The sequence below is a fragment of the Peromyscus californicus genome, unplaced genomic scaffold, assembly GCF_007827085.1.
Source record: "Peromyscus californicus insignis strain IS unplaced genomic scaffold, ASM782708v3 Scaffold_15__1_contigs__length_86483966, whole genome shotgun sequence".
Taxonomy (NCBI): Eukaryota; Metazoa; Chordata; class Mammalia; order Rodentia; family Cricetidae; genus Peromyscus; species Peromyscus californicus.
The window spans coordinates 71,491,201-71,516,743 of NW_026294447.1; the positions used below are offsets into that span (position 1 = coordinate 71,491,201).

General features: G+C 41.6%; 1 protein-coding gene across 6 annotated transcripts in view; it reads left to right on the forward strand.

The window, feature by feature from the left end:
- Numb (NUMB endocytic adaptor protein) overlaps positions 1–25,543 on the forward strand; it is a 110,929-nt gene that overhangs the window by 133 nt on the left and 85,253 nt on the right. The window contains exon 1 of one of the 6 annotated variants that reach the window (XM_052739357.1): positions 56–179. The exons of the other annotated variants lie outside the window; for them this stretch is intronic. The gene's annotated coding sequence lies outside the window, so the exon portion shown is untranslated. Of the gene's footprint in view, positions 1–55; positions 180–25,543 lie in introns of those variants that run through there. 6 annotated transcript variants of the gene reach the window in all.

Here is a 25,543-nt window from a genome sequence, read left to right on the forward strand (position 1 = left end):
GAGTGCGAGCGAGGCGGGCCCGAGGTGCGGAGGTGGCGGCGGGCCGGAAACTCTAGCTTTGCGCTCCGGAGGCGGAGGCCGAGGGGCCGGGGGCCGCGGGCCGGGTCGCGTCGTGGCCGGGCGCGGCGCGGCAGGAGAACGGCTGGGTTCCTGCCGGCGGCGGAGTTCGCCTTGGGAGGGTAGGTTGGCGCGGGACCCCGGCGGGGCAGGCCGGGAGGTTGCCCGGGGCAGTCCAGCGGCTCGGCCCGGGGCGGGGGGCAGTGACCGGAGGCCGGCATGTGCGCGGCTTCCCGAAGAGACGGAGCTCCTGGGGTGTGCGAGCGGGGGCGACCCGGAGCGAGCGGCCCGGGGGCCGGAGGAGACGAGGGGATCACCGGAGCTCCTGGGTGCGCTGGGAGCCGTGGGGACCGAGGGAACTGGGAGTGGCCCCTGTCGGAGAGAGGTGGGGAGGTGCGGGAGGCCGGGGTCCGGGGTGGCAGGGAGCGGAGGAAAGGCACCGAGTGGGGTGCGAACCCCCCCCCTCCCCCGAGAAGGGCAGCGGGGTGGAGGAGGAGGAGGAGGAGGAGGAAGGGGCTGCGGGGTGGAGACCTTGAACTAACTGCTCGGGGAGCGACGGCAGCGCCCTGCCCCCCCACGGCGGGTCTGGGAGCGGAGTCGGCACGGAAGACCCTCAGAGTGAAGGCTTGGGAAGGTAGGAGTTGGGATCTGAGACTAGGGGACGGGTTCAGGGGGAAAGTGGAAGTTCCCCGAAGCAAAATGGGATGGAGGTTAGAGGGGGAAGAGTAATTTCCCTGGAGGAAGCGAGTTAGTCGAGCTGGGAAAACTTGCCCCGCAGTGGGCGAGTGGTCTTGTGGAAGCTGGCCAGGACAGTTGATGAACAAGGGTGCCGGTGAGGGCTTCCGAAAAGGGCAGAGATGAATTATACTAATAGGCCGAGCCGGACCGTGGACACTGCCCTTAAAAGCAAGGTTAAAGTGCCTTGGAGGCTAGGGCTTTAGAAGTTACTTTTAGGATGACAGCGAAAATACTGGAAAATAAGGACATCAACAGGATGGGGAATCTGAGAGGAAAAGGGGAGGGGTGGCCTAACTAAAGGGGTGAAACTGGGGCTTGATCGGAAAGAGGATATTCATGAAGCGGATAGCATGCCCTCCTTAACTGAAAATAAAAAGTCTTGTACAGCCACTCACCTGGTAATACTCACAGTTTTTACTTAGTGGGATTTAAATTGTATTTTCTCACTTATTCATTCATTCATCTTTGAGAAAGGGTCTAGTTCTGCAGCCATGGCTGGTTTCTATATAGACCAGGATGGCCTTGAACTCACAGAGATCCTTCTGCCTCTTGTCTCCTGAGTGCTGGGATTACAGGCATTTAAAAAAAAAAAAAAAGGAAATATTTGTAGAATTTTTGGTGTAGTGATTGGTACGGAACTCAGTATTGGGTCGTTACATAGGAAGAGCCGAGATTTTAAACGCAGTTCCTTGCTGGCTTGGTACAGCTTGGTTGACTCCATCTTAGGTTTCTGATTCAGTCGGCCTGGGGTGGGGTCCAAGAATTTGTAGTTATCTCAAGTGATGCTGAATGTTCTTCAAGGGAGCATACTCTGAGAACACCTTGCTTTAATGAAAAATGGCAGTAGTCAGTAACCTAAGAATACCGGGATACCTGCCCATCTTGCTGAAGCGATAGTAGGAGCAAATTCTGTGGGGAGGGGATTGAGAGAACATCTTATAAAGGATATCCACCCCCTCCCCCAGTACTGTGGATGATACTCAGTATCTTACACATGCTAGGCATGGGCTCTACCACTGAGTGCTACTTCTCCAATCCCAGAATATTTTTTTTAACATCTGTTTAAAATCGGATTATGATTACTTAGTAACTTTAAAAACTATTATTGTACCACCAGCATTGAAAGTAAAACAGAATATACTAGCTTTGCATTTGTTTAAGAAAAATATTTGGGGAAACTTCTTATATACAAATGTTTTAGGTCACAATGTAAAATATATTTCTTACATTTCTTACAACCTTCAGAAAAGTTTGACACACTATTTTGAGTCATGCAGTATGGCAGAAGCAACCCTTTAATATTAAGGAATTAGGTTATTTATCTTTATTTTGTAGTAGTTTTGGGGTGGTGATAGTCTTATTAAAGTATGTCAGTTTGATTTTATTATATATTGTATTGTGCCTCTGATTCTGTGGCCCTGTTTTGGATACTGAGAATCTTTGGCGTGAGTACTTAGGAATTTGAGGCAGAGAAACAGTGGTGTTTCTCAGACGACCCTCTCTCGTTTCACGGGTGCCCTCAGGCTTACCAGTTTTTCTCTCTTTAACAGTGGTCGAAGACACATGTGTGGACAGACTAACATCAAGCAATTAACTCTAAATTGAACTGGTGTTAGAATATTTCATGTATGAAAGATAAACAAGCACAGAATAAACATTTCAAGAGAGAAAAATGAAAAGATAGCTCGCTTTTAGAGATTAATCTCAGCTGAGATGAGACAGGAGGATTGCTGGAAGATAGTGGCCAGCCTGGCTAGAGAATGAGACCAGCCTTAAAAAAAAAAACCAAAATTGGGGGTGAGGGGTGGGAGTAGGGGGAGAACAAGTAGCGATGGGGTTGAAGCTTAACCACTGAGATACTCATTTGTTGTAAAGGAGCTTTTGTTTTGGTAGGTTTTATTTTTCCTGAGAGTGAACTAGGTTCGGTGTATCCTAAATGTAACTGACAGTATGTATTTAAAGCTGTAATAAGACTGTGACTGTTTTGTACTACTCTCGGATTAGTTTTTTTCTCCTGAAAATCAGATGGCTGCCAGGCATGATGGTGCACAATTATAATTCAGACGCTTGGGAGAATGAAGCAGGGGAATTGGTTAGTTGGAGGCTAGCCTGGGTTACATAGCAGGCCCTTCTCGCTCTCTCCTTTTATTTTTTTGAATCGGGGTTTCTCTGTGTAGCCCTGGCTGTCCTGGAACTGGCTCTGTAGACCAGGCTAGCCTGGAACTCAAGAGATCACCTGCCTCTGCCTCCTTAGCACTATGATTGAAGGCATGCGCCACCACACCTGGTAAAGCCCTTTTCTCAACAGCAATAGTAACAACAGAAACAAAACAAAACTGAAAACTAGATGGTTTATTTTCAAACTAGATGAGGTTGATTTAGATCTGTTTTTATGGATATAAGAATAAGGAAAGCAGTTCTGAAAACCGAAAAAGATGATCCTTGCAGTTCTCTTTAAAAATCTTTAATCCGGGGATTATGTAACCTTTCATTAATGTTTTATGAAATTGTGAAGAAATATTGCTGCAGCTTTGCATCAATATTTTTTAGTTTTTTCCACTTTTTAAATTCTATTTCAGATGGTTCCAAACTAAATTTTTGATTACAAAAAAAATTCTAAATAGAAGGCCAGAAAACATAATCATTTTATGTTTGATTTCAAAAATAGCCCTTTCACAAAATAAATTCACTATTTAGGGGCTGGGGTGGACAAATTTTCAAAACTGTAAACATTCATTTTTTACATTGAATTAAATGCAGTATTCCTATCACTAGCATGATTGTCCTTTAAGTCTTTGTATGTTTATATAGATCATTAGTTCTATACTAAGTGATGGGAGAATTAAAATCTTAAGTGGAGAAAAAAAAGAAAATTCATTTCTCATAATGTTGGACATTGAGCACTTAGATTACTTGCTTTAATAACTGGACTTTATTCAGTTAATGTATTATTCACCCTTAATTTAATCATACTTATCTAGGAATAGCTTTGATTGCTAAACTCATTTTACAGTGAAATTTATTAATCTGTCATTGAGTAAATTCTAAATCCCAAAGAAACCATTCCCACCTGTACTTGAGACTCACTTTCACTTATCAAGGCTTATTTAGACAAGTGATTTTAAATGCAATTTTAATTAGCAGTAGTTAATTATTTGATTTTCTATTTCAGGAGGTCTATCCTTCCGTTATAATAGATTCTGTTCAGCCTTTTCTGCCTCCTAGTCTCAACTGCTCATACAGTAAATCGTTGGAAATGTTGGTGCCTGGGAATCCAGTCTGTAAAATCACAAACTCCCTCTATCTGACTTTTACTTTACTTCAAGAATTCCTTTATCAGAAAAGACCCACTAGTAAAGTTATCACCTTTTTGAAAAGTATTTTATTCAATAAAGTACTTGAGAAGCTTTTTAAACCTTGGCATTAGAAATTTTGATTTTATAACATCCTATGAATTTCATCATTAGATGTAGAAATGCTGTACAAGGCTTTAGGATACATATTTAGAATTAAGACACGGGTAAAGAGGGATTTTGGAGAATACAAACTATGCACTTTGAAGTCTTGATGCAAAGGGAGGGTTGAAATCAAGGGAGAATACTGACATGCTTAAGGACTCCAGAGTCTGGAGGATCTGCAGGAAATGTGGCTAGAGGAGTGAGCTGTTCTTGGCAGTTTTCCTGGAGTGACATATGTGAAGGAGGACGATCCTATTTGCAACTTTCTGCATGGACTTATTCTTAGTTCTCTACAGTTTCTGCTGCTTTGTTTTCTTCCAGTCAGGAAATAATGCTAGAACGCAAGTCAGTAGACTGAGGTTTGTGAGTCCTGGAGGATGAGAAGATGGGCAGGACTCTCTAGATTTATTGCTTCCCTCATCCCTTAGTGCTGGTGATCTAACCCAGAGCATTGGGTATGCTAGGCAGGGCTGAGCTACAGCCTTGCCTCAGCCATGGGGATTTATAAGAAATCTCAGGATTAACCAAAGAGCTTTTGTGTTAGCCATTAATGTTCAGTGACTTCCCCTTCTGTCCCTACCAAAAGCTCAGTTTCTTTCCATTTATTGCTGTATTTTTAAACTATGTGCGTGTGCAGACTTGGCAACAGGTTCTTTACTAGGTGAGCCATTTCATTGGCTCTGCTTTGTTTTTCACGTACTGGGGATCAAAACCAGGGCCTCATGCATGCTAAGCCAGTATTCTACTATTGAGCTACACCCCGTTCCTCTCTACTTATTGTTGCTACCTTATGCTTTTATTTCTTTTTCTTATTTAATTATTTTTTTAGGTGCTGGAAATCAAACTCATGGCTTTGTATGTGCTAGGCAAGTGTTTAAGCACTGAGTTTTAGTCCCAGCCCTAGGAATACTTAGAATGATTCCTGGGCATCTTTTAAAGTTTTTTTGTTTTGTTTTTGTTTTTGTTTTTCCTGAGACAGGCTTTCTCTGTGTAGTTTTGTGCCTTTCCTGGAACTCGCTTTGTAGCCCAGGCTGGCCTCAAACTCACAGAGATCCGCCTGCCTCTGCCTCCTGAGTGCTGGGATTAAAGTTGTGCACCGCCGCCCTTTTAAATTTTTTTAGATTTTATTTGGAAGTAGGATTTCAATCCATAGTTCACTCAGGTCTCATAATCCTTTAGCCTCAGTGGCCTGAATACTGGTTATTACAGGTCTGTACCAAGATATAACATCTAGCCCTTACATTTTTTAAACTAGTTGTCAAAGTCTTGAGTTATCTTACTAGGCAACAAAAGCTTAATTATAGTAACTTGATTATATTGTTTGTATGTTAATTCAGAAAAATGATTTTTAGATTTTTTTCCTGTTTTTTTTTTTGTGTTTATTTTGCATTTTTCAGACAGGGTCTCATGTACCATAGACTGGTCTCAGACTTGTAATATAGCTAAGGATAACTTTGAACTCCTGATTTTTCTGTCTCCACCTCCAGAGTAGTAGAATTAGAGGTATTGTGCCACCATGGAACCCTCACCACCTCTACCACCATGCTTTGTTAGGGAAGAAGAGGGATTTAAATCAGTAGAGCAATGAAATAAAGGCAAAGCGAGAGATATGAAAAACCTATAGAAATTGGCTAATTTTTTTATTTTATTTAAGATTGATCTTGATTACCTTTCCCTTTGGAAAGGTTTGTGCATATGTATATCTTAGTACATTTCAGTTGTATTGTGGATAAGATTACTACTTTTATTTTCATTTTTTATGTGTATGAGTGTTTTGTCTGCATATATGTATGTGTCTGGTCCCCTCAGAGGTCAGAAGAAGGCATTAGATTCCCCTGGAACTGGAGTTACAGATGGTCTGAGCCATCATGTGGGTTTTGGGAACTGAACTCAGGATCTCTGGAACTGTGGAGCTCTCTCTCCAGCCCTGCATTATTGCTTTTTAGTATAAGAATGAATTCAAGTCTGCAGTGGTGGTGCACACCTTTAATCCAGCACTTGGGAGGCAGAGGCGGGCAGAGGCCAGCCTGGTCTACAAAGCGAGTTCCAGACAGCCAGGACTGTTACACAGAGAAACCCTGTCTCAAAAAAAAAAAAAAAAATTAGCCCCCTCCTCACTGCGACAGATTCCCTGAGAGAAGCAACTGAAGAGAGGAGGGGTTCACTTGTAATTTACAGCTTAGAGGGCTGGAGTTCATCGTGGCAGGGATGGCATGGTGGCTGGGGCCCCATCATAGCAGGAGGAACCTGTGTTGTAGCTTGTTACATCTTGGCAGATTGTGAAGCAGAGAGCTTGGACTGGAACTGGGCTGACCTGTATAGCCCTCAAGACCTACTGCCTAGTGACCCATTTCCTCCAGCAAGGTTCCACCTTCTAAAAGTTCCACAACTTCCCCAGAATAGCATTACTTGGATGCCAAGTGTTGAAACACAGAGCCTAAGGCACATTTTACATCCAAACCACATTCTTTTTTTGTCCTTGTCCCCCATAGACTCAGGTACCATCTCATAATGTGAAGTATATTTAGTATTTATATAATTGTGTCGGTGTCAACAGTTACTAACATCCAAAGCCCGAAGTCTCTTTTGATCCTTACGGCAAATTTAGCAGTGAGCACCTATAAAATAAAAGCAGGCTGTATACCTCCATTGCACAGTAGAAGAATGAAGTTAGCAAGGGGAAATTGACTGCAGCAAGACTAAAACTCATCAGGGAAACTACAGATCCTGTGACTCCGTATCTGGCTTCTGGGTTTGGGGTTTCGTACTCCATTGGATTAGAGCTAGCTCTGCCCTCAATTCTGTCACCTGTAGCCATGTGGCCTTTCTCGAGGTCTGGCTCTTCTCAGTACCTGCATGTAGTCGGAGTTTTCTTTGGGCCACCAGCTCCTAAATAACGACACTGAGACTTCTTATTAATTTTGAAAGCTCAGCGTATAGCTTAGGCTTGTTCCTAATAGCTCTTATAACCTAAATTAACCCATTTATATTAATCTACATTCTGCCATGTGGTGTTACCTCTCTTCCATCATGCACCTCCTGTTTCCTCTCCTGGCGTCTATTCCTTTCTTCTTCCCAGAGCTCTCTCTGCCCAGAAGTCCCACCTATACCTCCTGCCTATCTATTGGCCATTCAGCTTTTTATTATACCAATCACAGCAGTACACCTTCACACAGTGTACAAATAGCTTTTTCCAGCAGACTATTCCTGTTCCTGGTATCTCCTACATGCTAGGTTTCCATTGCAATTTAGGTTTCACCCTCACAGTGTCATATATCACCTTCTCAGGGCCTCTTTGTAGAGCCTTCTCTGCTTACATATTGCCTGGCCTCATTGTTTTTGATTTTTTTTTTTTTTCCTGAAACCTTAGCATAAGCATACCTCCCAAATCAGCACCACCTGGATGGTGCCAGATTCTGTTGCCAGCTCAGCATGTAGCTTGGTTTCCACATTTCTAGTTGTAGCAGTTTCAGGGTGGGCCTAGAATCCTAGGTGGCCCTGTTGGATCAGGGCACCACTGCTCTAGCACTCTGTTCTAACACTCCCCTTCTCCTTTATTTTATCCACCCCCCTCCCCCGCCAGGCAGGGTCTCTCTGTGTAGTTTTGGTGCCTTTCCTGGAGCTCACTCTGTAGACCAGGCTGGCTTTGAACTCACAGAGATCCGCCTGGCTCTGCCTCCCGAGTGCTGGGATCAAAGGTATGCGCCACTGCTGCCCGACTGGATGGTACTCTCCTTTTTATTTATTTATTTATTTTTTTGGTTTTTCGAGACAGGGTTTCTCTGTGTAGTTTTGCACCTTTCCTGGAACTCACTCTGTAGCCCAGGCTGGCCTCGAACTCACAGAGATCCACCTGGCTCTGCCTCCCGAGTGCTGGGATTAAAGGCGTGCGCCACCACCGCCCGGCGGTACTCTCCTTTTTAATTGAAGATTTTCCAAAGGAGTTTGCAATGCTATACCCGAGAGCTTCCAATGGGTGGGGTCTTGCAAAGTGTATGGCTTTTCTTAAGTATAGTCTTTTTAATAATTGAATATGAGCATTTGTCCATATTCACCTCATATGCAACTTTAAATGTTCTCATGCTTTTTTCCTTGACAAACTGCACATTTTTTCATGTCTTTTTGTTCCATTTTAGCTTAGAATTCTCACTGAAAACCTAGTTGAAGGCAGCCAGCAATAAACATGCCACAGCCTATATGCTATGCTGTGTTGAAATTTTCTCTGCCAAACAATTAATACATTTTGAATTCAATCTCACTCAAATTAATCAGGATATAGAATATGTCAGATTTTTTTTTTCCCAGAATGTAACATGAATTGGGCCTGTAGCCCGATTCCTATTATATCTTTTTCTTCCTCAAAACTTCATGAGTCTTTACTGTCTGCATATCTAATGGCATTCTGTTCTTCCACACTCCCACCAGAATGGCCTGGTAAGCTCTGTTGACAGCATTCCAAGACTTCTTTAGCTTAGTGATCTGAACTCTTCCACATTCTTTCCACAAATTAGTTCCAAAGGCCTGCGAACCACATAGTCAGGCTTATTACAGCAATAGCCTCATTCCTGGTACTAATTTTCTGTATTAGTTAACCTTTGTCACTCTGGAAAACTAAGGTAGGAGAGGTTGATTCTGAGTCATGATTTAGTGGGGATACAGTCCATCTTATCAGGGAAAGCATGGCTGCTAGGACTCTGTCCATGGTGACTGGTGCTTTGGGCACGGCTTGTTGCATCTAGGCAGAGCAGGAATAGAGAACTTGGGCTGGAAATGAGGCTGAGCTATGACCCTTCAAAGCCTGCCCCTAGAGACCTACTTCATCTAGCTAGGCCCCACCTCCTAAAGGTGGAACAGTCTCCCAAAACAGTGCCACCGCCTGGCTCCTGAGAGATCAACATATGAGCCAGTGAGCAGTGAATCCAAACCATAACATTTTAGTTCTTGGTATTCCTTAATTAAGATAAATCACTCTGTTCCCTTCTTAAAACAAAAAGACAAATCTGGAATCTTACAGAGCCACAGAATAGCCTGATTATTACAGAGGCATATCTATATCTGTCATATAGTAAAATTGGAAAAGATGTGATTTGTGTCTAGATGAAGCACGATAAAACAGACAAAATCCAAGTTTTATAATTGTATAAAATTATCTTTATCTTATTTATGGATTGTATAGTTTATAAGACCTCTCAAACTCAGTTTTTCATCTATAAAATTGAATATATTTCTATACTCAATACCAGATTGATATTGATAAATGAGAAGCATCCTGTAATTGCCTTGTTTGTGGTAAGCAATGAATACATGATATTGGTAAATGGTTATAATTAAAACAACTTTAGACTTACAGACTTTTCTTTGTAAGGTGGGTTAGTATCCCAGATATTGTAATTATATGCTATTTGGCAGTTAGGGGAAAAAGTAGACTTTAACATTTTACATATGAAGCTGGAGAGATGGCTAGTGGTTAAGAGCATATACTGCTCTTGTGGAGGACCGGAGTTTGGTCCCTGGCACCTGTCAGGCAGCTCATTACCTCCTGTAACTCTACCTCTAGGGGATCCAACACCTTCTTTTGGCCTCTGTGGGTGCTGCACTTTGTTGTATAAACATTCACAACAGACAAACACATATATACACATTAAAAATAAAATCTTTAAAAAGTGAAAACTTACATTTTAAAGCACTTAGCTGTTGTTTTTGTGGTTTTGGCTTTTTGTTGACTTGGATTATAAAACTCGAGGCAAATTAGGCCAGTATTTTATTGTGTGCTTAAAGGCTCTGTCTCTAGCATATAACCAGATCCTCTTCCAAATAAGTAAGTAAATAACAATGGGAAGGAAATATTAACTCTCTTTTCAGAAAAAAAAGTTCAACATTATATTAATGATTTTATTTATTTATTTTTATTTATTTATTTAATTTAATTTAATTTAATTTTGGTTTTTCGAGACAGGGTTTCTCTGTAGCTTTAGAGCCTGTCCTGGATCTCACTCTGTAGACCAGGCTGGCCTCGAACTCACAGAGATCTGCCTGGCTCTGCCTCCCGAGTGCTGGGATTAAAGGCGTGTGCCACCACCGCCCAGCTATATTAATGATTTTATTAACATTATTGCTTTTAATGAATAATTTCATTTACTGCTACTGTTAATGGTTTTATTTATTTGTTTGTTTTAAACAGAGTCTTGCTCCGTAGCCCTGCTGGTCTGTACTTACTGTTTAGTCCAGGCTGCCCGTGAACTCATAGCTCTTCTCCTGTCTTAGCATTCCAAAGTCTGGGACAATTAGATAAACATACATAAAAGGTTGAGCTGGGACCCTTCCACACCTATACACAAAAATTACCTCAAAATAGGTCATAAATGGTAGAACTTATATACTATATAGAGATATGTTGAAAAAATATGTAATATAGAATATTCTCTATAGATGGTAGAAAAGATTTGCAAATTGTGTCTGGTAAGAGACTTATATTCATAACATATAAAGAAATTTTATAACTCAAAACAATGAAAAGACAATTCATTTTTAAAAGATAATCAATCCATTGATAGAAGATCTAAATAGACATTTCTTCAAAGGTACAGAAGGCCAATAAGCACATTAAAAATTCTCAGCATCATTAGCTATCAGAGAAATGCAAATCTACCTGGCATCTATTAGAATATCTATCTGCTTAGCATTTATAAGAATGGTTATAGGTAGTCTTGCACATGGTGGCACACACCTGCTTGTAATCTCAGTTCTAGGGAGGCTGAGGCAGGAGAAGTATAGATTTAAGTTCAGCCTGGGCTATGTAGGGTGACCTACATTAAAACAAATAAAAAATAAGGGAGTATAGCATTCAGTGTAGTCTCTTGATCCCCAACATGGCAGGGACGGGCAGAAACAAATAAGTGCAGGTGAGGATGTGAAGAATCTGGAACCCTGAGCTGAGTGTTCTGGGGCACAGTTGTCATCCCCACACTCGGGAGGGGGAGGGGGAGGAGAAGGAATTTATGGTCTGTGTCTGCCATATAGTAGAGTGAAGGTCAGCTTGGGCAACATGAGAGCCTGTCTGAAGGCCTCTGCACATATCTTACGGTTGTCTAGCTTGCTCTTCTTGTGGCAGTCCTAACCCTGTCGCCTGCTTTGGGACCCTTTCCTCCTACCAGGTTGCCTTGTCCAGCGTTAATAGGAGAGGAGGTGCCTAGTCCCACTGCAATTTGATATACCATGGCTGGTTGATATCCATGGGAGGCCTGCCCTTTTCTGAAGAAAAACTGAGGAAGGATTGGGGGCAGGGGAAGAGACTTCGATCAGGATGTAAAAACAAACAAAAATAAATATAAAAAAAACAAAAGGAAAAGAAAACAAAAGAAAGAAATTGAAATCTCTGTTCTCATTGTCTGTGGGAATGTGAATCCTGCAACTGCTTTTTAAAACGCCACAGGATGGGGCCCATGAAATGGCTCGGTGGATAAAAGCACTTGCCACACAAACTGGACACCTGAGTGTGATCCCTGAAACCCACATAAAGGTTTCCAGAGGGAACCAACTAACTCTAGATACACACACACACAAACAACAACAACAACAACAAAACCCAAAACCCCTACCATACAATCCAGCTATACCACTACTAGATACATACCCAATAGAAATAAAAATACATGTCCACACAAAAGTTCATATAGGGGAGCCAAAGAGATGGCTTGTTGATTAAGAGTGTTTGCTACTTGGGGCTGGAGAGATGGTTTAATGGTTAGGATTACTTGCTGCTGTTGCAGAGGACTCAGGTTCGGTTCCAGCACCCACATTAGGTGTAGCATGAATCTTAGAAGATCTTATTCATAAAATCAAACCTGAAGCCAGGTATTGGGGTGAATGCTGGAAGATCAGAGAAGCAGAACAAGTCACAGCCACCTCACCTTGCCAGTTTCTCAGCTGATCCTGTTTCCTCAGACTGGAAGCCTCTGTATCCTCATCCAGAATGGATTTCAGCTGAACTGCTGCTAGAAGCCTAAAAGCTTAATCAGCCTAGTTCCTGGTTTTCACGCCTTATATAACTTTCTGCTTTCTGCAATCACTTCCTGGGATTAGAGGCTCTTGTTACCACGCCTGGCTGTTTCCAGTGTGGCTTTGAACTCACAGAGATCCAGGCAGATCTCTGCCTCTGGAATACTAGGATTAAAGGCGTGTGTGCCATCATTTTTCTGGCCTCTATATCTAGTGACTGTTCTGTTCTCTGACCCCAGATAAGTTTATTAGGGTGCACAATATTTTGGGGAGCACAATATCGCCACAATTAGGTATTCACAGCTGTTAACTCAGTTCCAGGAGATTCATTGCCCTCTGGCCTCTGTGGTGGACTTGCATACATGTGGTACTCATAAACTCATGCAGACACACACACACACACACACACACACAAATTAAAATCTAAAAAAAAAAGTGCTTGAATACTCTTCTGAGATCTTTTCCCAGCAACCACTTCAGGCAGTTCATAACTGCCTGTAATTCTAGCTCTAGGAGTGATGTGCTCGCTGGCTTCCTGGGCTAACAATGTCAGCAGTGGGGCTGGTAGATGACACAGTGGATAATGGCACTTGCCCTGGAAGCCTGACAGGCAATCGGTTTGATCCCGGGAACTGGTGTAGAGGTGGAAAGAGAACTGACTTCACAAACTTGTCTGTCCTTTGACCTTTATGTGTGTGTCATGACATGTGTGCCCCCACACCCTATGCCAGCACCAATAGCCAACGTTTTGTCTGGTTTTTAAGTAAAATGTGGGCCGAGGATGTAGCTCATCAGTGGTAGAGTACTGACATAGTATTCGCGAGGCACAAGAGTTGATCTCCAGTACTATCAAGAAAAGAAAACTTGAGAGATTTTCTTTCAACTTGTGAGATTTACTTGACATTTTTGAAAGAAAGCAACATTTGTAGAACTCTCTTTTTGAGTTAGAGTTAAAAAAAATATATATATATCGAATATATTATTAAAAATTACACACATTATATATATATATATATATATATATATATATATATATATATATATATATATATATATATATATATATATATATATATATATATACAGGGTTTGTTTTTTTTGCAGTCCTGGAGATCAAATCCAGGACCGTGTACATTTTAGGCAAGTGTTCTACCACTGAGCTATCTTCTCACCACTAAATTGGGCTTTTAGTGTTTTCCTTATGATTTTTAAAAAATTATTGTGTTTTTTACATGTATGGTGTTTTGTTTGCATGTCTGATTGTGCGCCATGTACATGCAGTGCCTGTGGAGGGCCGAAGAGGGTGTCGGGTCCCCTGACACTGGAGTTGCAGCCTGTTGTGAGCCGCCATGTGGATGCTGGGAATCAAACTGGGACCCTCTGGAAGAGCAGCCAGTGCTCTTTGTGACTGAGCCATCCTCCAGCCATGATTTTAATAGGCCTTGATCTCTTCTGGATGTCTTGAAAGCAAAAGCAAAGGGATCTATATCTATCTGTTATTGATACATCTTATCTATATATAAAATATCTTTTACTGATATGTATATATATAGTGTATATATTTTATATTTGGGTTTTATGTGTCTCATTTCTATTTGTAGGGTTCTATTTCAGAATAAGAGACCAGTTCTCTGCCAGATATGAACTGATTTTCTGGGAAGACAGGTTGTTGGCTTGACTTCTTGCCATGTCTTCCCTCTCTTTTGTTGCCTTTTAAAAGCTGAGTTTTGTTCTGTGGAAAATCACTAACTCTTCTACTTATTTTAACTAACTCAGATTAAATGTGTTGGTATATGTTTAGGTTGTATTGAATTCTGTATTTTTCATTATTATAGATTTACTATCAGACCTCGAAGAACTTTGATTTCATTTGATAAATGGAATATTTATATCTGAAATTATACTCTTATATTTTTGGTCTTTTCCCTGTGTCCAGTAGATCTAGTTGGTGAGGGTTATGAATCTCTCATTTAGTTTTTCTCTCTCTCCCTTCCTCTCTCCCCCTCACCTTTAATCCCAGCAGAGGCAGAGGCAGAGGCAGGCGGATCTCTGAGTTTAAGGCCAGCCTGGACTACAGAGTGAGTTCTAGGATAGTCAGGGCTACACAGAGAAACCCTGTCTCAAAAAAAAAAGTGGAATTAGTATCACCATCCTTCTGTTCCTTCCGACTGCTTTCTTGATTAAATTGTAGAAGTCCTCAGGGATGATCAGGAGTAAGTTCTTTGGAGTTAAGAACTCTGTGAGTTAGAGGCTAGCCTGGTCTACATAGCCAGCCCTAGGCCAGCAGCAACTAACAGTGATACCCTGTCTCAAAAAGAAGAAAGAAGAAAAAACTCCCCATTTTATCGCCAGTCACAACATTTACTGTGCAGTGCCACCAGTTTGTGAAGGAGTCAGGTCTTTCTTTGCCACTTTGTAAATCTCCTTCACTTGTCAGGCTTCACCTTCAGCCAGGGGGCTGGTGGGGCAGAGCTGACTAGGACTGGAGTAGGCTCTCCCTGGGAGCATGCATGTAACTAAGGGCAGAGGCCGTCTGGCAGCAAAGAGCTTGTTGTTGAGCTAGGGTCTCACTGTGTAGCCCTGGCTGGCTTGGAATGCAGTGTGTACAGATTGGTTGTGAACTTGCAGTTGATCTTTCTGCCTTTGTCTCTGAGTGCTGGAGTTGTAGGCATGTATCACTACACTTGTCCTTTGTACATATTTTTGCTAGATCTAACCCAGTTTTTGAACCTCTTTTCCTCCTCTCCCACTTTGAGACGGGCTCTCACTATGTAGCTCAGACTTGGAATCAAACTCAGCATCCTGATGCTTCAATCTCCCAAATGCGGGATTATAGGCTTGTACCACTATACTTGAGTGTAGTGAGGAGCTTCAGGTTTTTGTTTGTTTGTTTGTTTGTGTTGTTGTTTTTGAGACAGGGTTTCTCTGTGCAGCCCTGGCTGTCCTGGAACTCATTATCTGTAGACCAGGCTGGACTTGAACTTACACAGATCCTCCTGCCTCTGCCTCCACAGTGCTGGGGATTAAAGGTGTGTGCCATCACTGCTCAGTGGAACTTTAGTTTTTTTTTTTTTTTTTTTGTTTTTTTTTTTGTTTTTTTTTTTGTTTTTTCGAGACAGGGTTTCTCTGTGTAGCTTTGCGCCTTTTTCCTGGAACTCACTTGGTAGCCCAGGCTGGCCTCGAACTCACAGAGATCCGCCTGGCTCTGCCTCCCGAGTGCTGGGATTAAAGGCGTGCGCCACCACTGCCCGGCGGAACTTTAGTTTTTAATTAGCATACAAAGTAACAGATTTTCTTTTGGCTTTTTCATACATACTTAGTTTTGATTGATTCTGTTCTCTTTCCCTCTTTTAAACCATGTAATACACATTTTAATATAAGTACTTGAAAATAGTTTACACCTGCTGTGAACTATTTCATTAATGGGTGTATCATCATTTGTGCAGTCAGTTTTCATAACGGGAACGTTTAGATTGTTTAATTCCAGTCATAAATAAGCTTCATTGAACATTTTTTAAAATGTGCTTTATGTGTATGGGTGTTTTGCCTGCACGTGTCTAAGCATAATACCACTTGCATGCCTGGTGCCTGTGGAGGCAGGAAGAGTTCCCTGTGTAGCTTTGTGCCATTCTTGGAACTCACTCTGTAGCCCAGACTGGCCTCGAACTCACAGAGATCCACCTGCCTGCCTCTGCCTCCTGAGTGCTGGAAAACCAAAAGAAAAGAGTTCCCTGAATTGGAGTTAGTGGATGTTGAGAATTGAACCTAAATCCTCTGGAAAAGCAGTCAGTGCTTTTAGCCACTAAGGTATCTCACCAGCCCCAGAGAATATTATGAATTATTTCGTGGGGGGGACCCCCGAGGATATCCCCTGAATGCAGGGAAACATGCTGGGCAGATGCACGCCATGCAGGCATGGCAGCGGCGGAGGCGGCCAGTAATTCATAACCCAGAGGCTGCATCCACGTGAAGAGTTTATTATAATAGAGAGATGAAGAGGAAGATGGGAAAGAGAGAAAAGAAGGGGGGGAGGGGGGGAGGGGAGGGGAGGGGAGGAGAGGGAGGTCGGTCAAGGGTGCACACCTCGTGGGAGGAAAAGCAGGAGAGAGAGAGAGGAAGGGGAGGAGTTTTTCTTAGAATGAGGCTTTTACATCAGAATGCAGGGCAGAGCCAAGGGGTGGGATTTCAAGGGGCAGATTAGAATATTAACAATTGTATATAAATCTTTGTCCATATTTCTATATTCCTCAGAATAGATTCTTGTAAGTGATCAATTCAAAGTATATTAACAGATTTTCAGGCTTGCAAAAGCACTGCACAGTTCCTTTCTAGAGGTGGCTCCAGTTTGCATTTTCATTAACAGTGAAACTCAGAGAAGGAGCTTCACCATCATCATCATCATTATTATTAATTTTATTTTATTTTATTTATTTTTTGGTTTTTCGAGACAGGGTTTCTCTGTGTAGCTTTGCGCCTTTCCTGGAACTCGCTTTGGAGACCAGGCTGGCCTCGAACTCACAGAGATCTGCCTGGCTCTGCCTCCCGAGTGCTGGGATTAAAGGCGTGCGCCACCACCGCCCGGCTTAATTTTATTTTATTTTATTTTATTTTATTTTTTTTTTTTTTTGGTTTTTCGAGACAGGGTTTCTCTGTGTAGCTTTGCGCCTTTCCTGGGACTCACTTGGTAGCCCAGGCTGGCCTCGAACTCACAGCGATCCGCCTGGCTCTGCCTCCCGAGTGCTGGGATTAAAGGCGTGCGCCACCACCGCCCGGCTAATTTTATTTTTTAAAATACTTTTTGGGAGGTTTTTCGATTCAGGGTCTCACTGTGTGGCTCTGGCTGTCTTGGAACCACGCCTGGCTAATAATTTATTTTTATTTAATGTTCATTGGTATTTTGCCAGCATGTATGTCTGTGTAAGGGAGTCGGATCCCTTGGAACTGGAGTTACAGACAGGTGTGAACTGCCGTGTGGGTGCTGGGAATTGAACCTGGGTCCTTTGGAACTGCTTTTACCCACTGCACCATCTCTCCAGCCCTGAAACAATATTATTTAAAATATATGCTACCTCTATTAAAATATATATTATGGGGAGAAAGTAGTAGCTGATTTATGAAGTTTGTGTATATTTGATGAATTCAACATCGTCAATCATTGGAATACTTAAAATATGATCAAAGGGTTGAAGTAGAGACTCAGTAATAGAGCCTGAGCTTAATCTGGGTTTAGTCTTCAGCGCTAAAACTACAAAATAAAGTAAGATCATTAACTTTTAAGTATTTCCTTTTTAGTGATGGAAACAACCACTTTTTTTTTTTAACTAAATCAGTGTAATCTGTAATTACAGTCTAAATATTTATTCTTATACCCACAGACAAGTGTAGTCTTCACACTTGATCAAGGACATTTCTCCTTGCAACAAACAGCATTACAGAAAAGCACAGCCAACCAAAATGCAGAGTTGTGAAGCCCAGTCCTAACTTACATATCTACAACACAACTCCTGCACCTGAGGCTCGGGATCATTTTAGAAAGGGGGTGTACATGTTCGTTCGTTCGTGTGTGTGTGTGTGTGTGTGTGTGTGTGTGTGTGTGTGTGTGTGTGTGTGTGTATGAAGGCCAGAGGTCAATGTTCGGTATCTCCTTAGCTACTCTCTACTGTATTTAAACATTTTTAAGTTTTATTTTATTTTGTGCATATGAGATTTTGTGTGTGTCTGTGCACCAATGCCTGGTGCTGGTGGAGGACAGAAGAGGGTGTTGGGTTCCCCAACAATTGTGAGTACTAGGTGCTGGGAATTGAACCCGAGTCCTCTGGAAGAGCAGCCAGTACTCTTAACTACTGAGCTATCTCTCTAGCTTCGTCCCTCCCACCCCCACTCTTTTTTGAGACAGGATCTCTTACTGAACCTGGAGCATATTAATTCTGCTACACTGGCTGGCCAGCAAGCCCTAGGGAACCTCCTGTTTCTGCCTCCTTAATGCTAGAATTGCTGGTGTGCACTGCCATACTCTACTTTTTGTGGGGGTGCTTGGGATCCAAACCTAGGTCTTCATACATGCACAACAAACACTTCGTTGTGACTGAGCCATTTCCCAAGGTCCTAAATATCTTAACAAGTATATTTTACTATTGTATATGGATCTAGACTTATTAACTTGGTCTATAAGAGCAAAAGCTAATTTGTAATTAAAAATAAAATGAAAAGCAGTTATTCCAAGTAAATGACTTTTCAGAGTTTCATGCTGCAGTGATAATTCATATTGGATTTTGGACTTAAACATTTGCTGTTGATTATTGGGAGTTTTGATAACTTAAATGCCAAAGTGAATACTTAAGGCTGTGGTGGGTTTTTTTGTTTTGTTTTGTTTTTCCTTTTCTTTTTTCTCAAGACAGGGTTTTTCTGTATAGTTTTGGTGCCTGTTCTGGATCTCACTCTGTAGACCAGGCTGGTCTTGAACTCACAGAGATCCGCCTGGCTCTGCCTCCCGAGTGCTGGGATTAAAGGTGTGTGCCACCCCCCCCCACCCCCCCACCCCCCTCCACCCCCCCCCGCCCAGCAAGGCTGTGTTTTAAGAGTTATTTTTTGAGTTTTGTATATGGAATCATTTATTGGTTCAGGAACTTTAAAGTCTCATGATCTGCTTGGAAGAACATTTTTGTATTTAATCTACATGTGAGAAGTGATAGTCCTGCAGGGTGTAGGTAATAACATTAGCAGTAGTTAATGATGTGTTAAAGGATTTGTTCTCAGTAGCTTAATCTACTTACCAATTTAGTCCTCTCAACAACCCTTACAAGTTGCGATTTTATCTTTATAAAGTTCCAGTTAAAAGCTTTGAGGTATAGAGAATAAACAATTTCCCAAGATTGTAGAGTAAGTGGTGGAAACAGGAATTCACATTTAGTTTGCCCCCAGATCTCAGACTCTTAACTTTCAGTGTTAAACTGCTTTAATAAATTTTGCCTTCTCTTTAGAACATATCATTCTGTGATAGTGATGGCTCAAGTTTAAGTTGCTGTCTAAGAATGTACTGTGAGGGATTGGGGAGATGGCTTATTGGGGATAGTGCTTGTGTGCAAACATAGGGACCTAGTTCAGATCTTCAACACCCATGTAAACAGTTGAATGGTAGTGTGTTCCTAGAAATGTTGGTGGTTCTAGACAGGCAGATCCCTGGAGCGCCCTGGCCATTCAGTCTAGCTAAAATGTTTCAGTAAGAGACCCTGTCTCAAAAAGTAAGGTTGAAAGCAATTGGGAAAGCCACCATTGTCAACCTCTGGCCTCTATGTTTGCACACACAGTTGTGAGTGCACCTTTACACATATGCACACAGGCATACACACAAGAATATGTAGTGAAAATAATTGTCATAATGAGAGAACAGGAGAACCAGTTTTCATCTTGTTGAAGGCTACACCTGAGACTGACATTTAAATTCTTACAAAGGAGTAGAAGGAGCCAGCATGCAAGAGGCTAGTTGATAGGTCAAGTATTTTCTCCATGTGGGAAAGCTTTTGAATGGGAAACAATTTGAATTTTGAAGAACTGGAGTGAGGTTAGAGCTTAGTGTGTGGTGTGAAGAAGGAAAAGGGACTGTTTTATGGTCCCGGTGACCAAACCTGTGTGCGCGTGGGCGCATATGAGCATTTTGTATGCCACGGTGTGCATGCAGAAGTCAGAAGGCAAATTGTTGAAGTTGTTTCTCTCCTTCCGCCATGTGGGTTCTGGGGCTTGAACTTAGGTTGTCAGTCTTGGCAGTAAGCATATTTACCTGTTGAACCATGTCAATGGCCAAAAGGTGTCTTAGTAAAAAGGAGTATTAGATAGTTAAGGAATGAAGAAAAGTTCTCACTAGAGGAGATTGTAGGGTAGTATTGTTGCATTTGAGGTTGTTGATTGAAGTTAATTATAATAATTAATTTTTGGGGATTGTGATTTTCTCCTCTGCTTTATTGAAGTCGGGGAAAGTTGTTTGCAGCTTTTCTGGGGAACTAGGAAGGGGAGAGATAAAAGTGAAGTGAGGGACAAGGATAATTATTGATGAGCTGTGGAATTTAAGTTGATAAAGAAGGAAATGAAACCGGGAACTGATAGGAAGAGAGTGGAGGGGTCATAATTTCTTGTCATTCAAAACAAAGAATTACTTCTGGGAGCCTAAATGAACAAGTGAGTTGGAGGATCAGCAATAGAACATCTAATTTGTACAGCCTTAAGATAATTTAAGCCCACCTTGTAGCCAAATGGATTGAACATGCACACCTATACCCAGTGACTGTTAGGGCTTATATGTGTGATTTCAAATATGACATATTAAAGTCTTAAAAATCTTTGTATATTTAATAATAAATGCAAGTATTAACCCACTTCTTTTTTGACTTGTACTTCCTTTAAATTGGTCACAGGAAAAATAATTCCTTTGATAAATGTCTGGATATATTTGGAATCTTTTGGGAAGTTTGTGGCATAAGGTCTGTCTTTATCATTGTTCTATTCCTGTCAAGAGACACCATGACCAAGGCGATCTTTTTGTTTTTTTGTTTTTTGAGACAGGGTTTCTCTGTGTAGCTTTGGAACCCTTCCTATAACTCACTCTGTAGCCCAGAGATCCGCCTGCCTCTGCCTCCTGAGTGTTGGGATTAAAGGCGTGCGCCACCCTTGCCTGGCTTGACCAAGGTGATTCTTATGAAAGAAAGCACTTAATTGGGAGCTTGCTTACAGTTTCAGAGGGTTAATCCATGATCATGCCTGAAAGCAGGCAGGCATGGTTGTGAAGCAGTGGCTGAGAGTTTACATCTTGAATCCTAGGCAGCAGGCAGAGAGAGACAGAGAAGCAGAGAGACACTGGGCCTGGTGTAGGCTTTTGAAACCTCAGAGCTCACACCCAGTGACAGACCTCCTGCAACAAGGTCACGCCTCCTAATCCTTCCCAGTAGCCCACCAACTGGGAACTGACATTCAAGTATATGAGCCTATGGGGTCATTCTCGTTTGAACCACCATAAGGTTTAAGCTTATTTCCCTTAAAGCGATTCAAAAACTCATATTTATTGCTGGTATATTCTCTTTCTAAGTTTCATACATAGCTAAATGTACACTTAACCATAATGATCCAACAATACTACTACTAGATATGTATGCAAGTGAAATGAAAACATACAGTCACACAAAAACTTAAATGCTTTAGTGCCTTAATTGCCCAAAGTGGAAATTATCCAGATGAATTTTTAGCTGGTAAGCTAAGAAACTTTGGTACCTCCATACAGTGAAATAATATTTTGTACTTGTATTACAATATGAATGAATGTATTATGCTAAGTGAAAGAAGCAAAACTCACAAGGCTGTACATGATTCCACTAAAACATTTTTGTAGATTTATTTATTTACTTACTTATTTTTGGTTTTTCAAGACAGAGTTTCTCTGTGTAACAGTCCTGGCTGTGCTGGAACTCACTCCGTAGATCAGGCTGGCCTCGAACTCAGAGAGATCCACCTGCCTCTGCCTCCCCAGTGCTGGGATTAAAGGTGTGTGCCATCACTGTTCAACTTAGATGTATTTATTTTTACTGTGTGTGTGTGTGTGTGTGTGTGTGTGTGTGTGTGTGTGTGTGTGTGTGTGTGTAGGTATCTACAGAAACCAGAAGAGGGTGTCAGATTCCCTGGAGCTGGAGTTACAGGCAGTTTTGAGCTTTCTGACTTGGGTGCTGGGATCCAGACTTGGTTCTCTGGAAGAACAGTAAGCCCTCTTAACCACTGAGTCGTCTTTCCAATCCCCCTTTAGGATATTTTAAAGCAGGTAAACTGCAGGGACAGAAAACTCTGGTGGTTTCCAGGCGTTGAGGAGGGTTTGATTGCACTGGGCAAGGAGAGAACTTTTTTTTAACATTCTATATTTTTTTATCCTGATTGCTATATAGGCTACATGTACTCTGAGAAAATTAGGTTTTAATATATGTAAGTTACATTTCAAAGTTCTAGACATAAAGTATTTTGGAGCCAGGCATGGTGGCACAGATCTGTGATTTCAGTGTTTGGGAGGCAGAGACAGGAAATTCTCCTTAAGTTCAAGGCCAGCTTGGGCTGCATAATGACTTCCAGGCCAGCCATGGTTGCAGAGAGACCTTGTCTCTGTAGAAAATAGTAAAAATGATAACATTTCCCAATAAGCTTTAAGCCAAATAGTAGGTGAATTATACATATACATATTGATTAGATTCTGGGATACAGAAGAAACCTATCTTCATCTGTTCAGAGAGCTATGTTTTACCTAAATTGTGTAAGTGAGATTCCTGTTCATCTTCCCCTTTACTGTTTGATTTACGGCAGACATTTTTCTATAGGCTAATCCATAATCTAAAAAGATTTTAGCCTCCCCTCCTGAAAATACAGCCAGCATATTCTTTCATCAGCTTGATACGGTACAAATTCTTATCCTAATAGGGAAATGTTTCACTAAAGCTTGCCCAGTGATTGAGTAAAACCAAAACTTATTATAAGCCACAGTCATCCTAGGGTCCTCCCTGCTAGGTAGCCTCCCTGGATCTGTGGGTTGCAGTCTGATCGTCCTTTGCTTTATATCTAGTATCCATTTATGAGTGAGTACATACCATGTTTGTCCTTCTGAGTCTGGGTTACCTCACTCAGGATGATATTTTCTAGTTCCATCCATTTGCCTGCAAATTTCATGATGTCATTGTTTTTCTCTGCTGAGTAGTACTCCATTGTGTATATGTACCACATTTTCTTAATCCATTCTTCAGTTGATGGACATGTAGGTTGTTTCCAGGTTCTGGCTATTACGAATAATGTTGCTATGAACATAGTTGAGCATGTATCTTTGTGGTATGATTGTGCATTCCTTGAGTATATGTGAGACCTTGTCTCAAAAGGAAAAAAAAATTTCAACAATTGTGCAGAAACATATCTCAAACTCTGTTTTTAGATTCAGCTTATGTCACTTGGGGGAGGAGAATGTGGTATATAGGCGTCATTAGCACTGAAAAAAAAAATCTTTGAAGTTCTTGAGACATTATACAAATGTTACATATCTTTATGCCTAATAGGCTTCATAGCGTGTCTTTAAAAAGGTATTACAGAGTAAGTGTGGTGGCTCATGCCTTTAATTCCAGCAGGCAAAGGCAGATGCAAATGCAGATAGATATGTCTGAGTTCAAGGCCAGCCAAAACTACATGGTAAGACCCTGTTTTTTGTTTTTGTTTTTTAAGATTCCAGTGTTAGAAGAGACTAAGAGACCTTTAATGTAGTATTTTTTCTAGTTTTAGAGCCTGGACCTACATAGATTACCTTAAAGTAATAGTCTACGACAAGTTGACACAGCACTGCACCTGGCTTTTTTATGTGGATGCTTAGGATCTGAATTAGGATCTCATGCAGGCACTTCACTGCCTGAGCCATTTCTCCAGACCCTTCACAGAGTTTGACTGGTTCTGTTTTCCTTTTGAAAATAAATCAAGTTCCTAGACTTAGGAAATTTAGGATTTTCTTAGGAAAAGAAAATTGTGAAGTCTATGAAATCTTAAAGATCCTTTGCTTTATTTTTTATGTGTATATGTGTGTGTGGGGATTCATGAGTGTACACATAGGTGTGTGCAGATGCATGTGGAGGTTAGAGGCTGATAACAGGTGTCTTTCAACTTGATTTTTGAAACAGAGTCACTGAATCTGGATACCTACCAAAATTATTACTCAGGTCTGAATAAAACTTAAATCTTAGGCTAGTTGGTCTTCTCTGAGCTGTTTCTAGGATGGACCTACCTAGAATGTAAGCAGTCTTGGTGTTCACGTTTAGAGGGTTTAGAGATCCTTGGTTGCTGTAGTTTTTGAGATAAGGTCTCACTATTTGGTCTAGATTGCCCAGATAGGCTTTAGCCTGGTCGTCTTGCTGACTCAGCATCAAGAGTACTAGGATTAAAGGTGTGTGCCAGCACAACTAGCAGTGAAAGACTCTCTTTCTTTTTTGGTTTTTCGAGACAGGATTTCTCCATGTATAGTCCTGGCTGCCCTGGAACTCCCTCTATAAACCAGGCTGGCCTAGAACTCACAGAGTTCACCTGCCTCTGCCTCCTGAGTGCTAGGATTAAAGGCATGTGCCACCACCGCCTGGCCAGTGAAAGACTCTTAATCTTGGAGGTAGTATAAAACGTTACAGTGGAGATACAGCTTTTTAATATAGGGGAAATTTTGGCAAGCCAAATCTTTGAGCCAATAGTCTGTAACTTAGTTGTGTCTTATGAGTTCATATTGTCAGTATATTCTAGTTTCATTTCTGCTGCTATGATAAAATAACCTGACCCCCCCCCAAAAAAAAAACAAAAACAAAACCAACTTAAAGAGTTTATTTCAGCTTATAATTCCAGATTACAGCCCATCATAGTAGGGAAGCCAAGGCTGCAGAAATTAAAGTACCTGGTCATGTTCAAATCAAGCTTGGAGCAAAATGAACTGCATGCATGGTGGCCAGGGTGCTGCTGGCCCTTCCCTTTTCCTTTAGTCCAGGGCCCAGCCCATGAAATGGTGCCACCGACATTCAAGGTGGGTCTTCCCACATCTATTAACCTAATTAAGAAAATCCCTCATAGGTATGAGCTCAGGCCAACCTAATATAAACTGTTTCTCATTGAGACTATCTTCCCAAGTGATTCTAGATTGTGACAAGTTGATTAAAACTAGCCATCACACAGTGTTTCTAATGGTGATTTTAGAAATTTAGATATTTTTCCTTTCTGATACTATTTTTATTTTGGGAGGGGGGGTTGTTTTGTTTTTTGAGACAGGGTTTCTCTGTGTAGCCCTGGCTGTCCTGAAACTCACTCTGTAGACCAGGTTGGCCTCGAACTCAGAGATCTGCCTGCCTCTGCCTCCCAAGTGCTGGGATTAAAGGTGTGTGCTGCCACAGCTGGCCCTGGCACTATTTTTAAAAGTCGTCCATTTTCATATTTTCTTTTACATATAACACCTAGTCTATTCTAATCCTAAAATGTCAAATAGATCATGCACTCATGTGTCTGTGTATTTGCATGTGTGTGCATGTGCATGATTGTGAGCATGTGTGTGTTTTGAGACAGGGATTCACTCGGAGGCTGGCCTCAAGCTTTTGGTCCTCTTCCTTCAGTTGCCTGTGCCCTGTGATTCCAGCCATGTTTCACCATGCCTGGCTTTCACTCGTACATTCTGTCTCTTGGGCTGGCGTTGGGATAGTTAGTTCCTTGAAAACAGCCACAAGACAGTAAAGAGGCTTCATTTATTTGGCTGTTACAGAAGCAGAAGG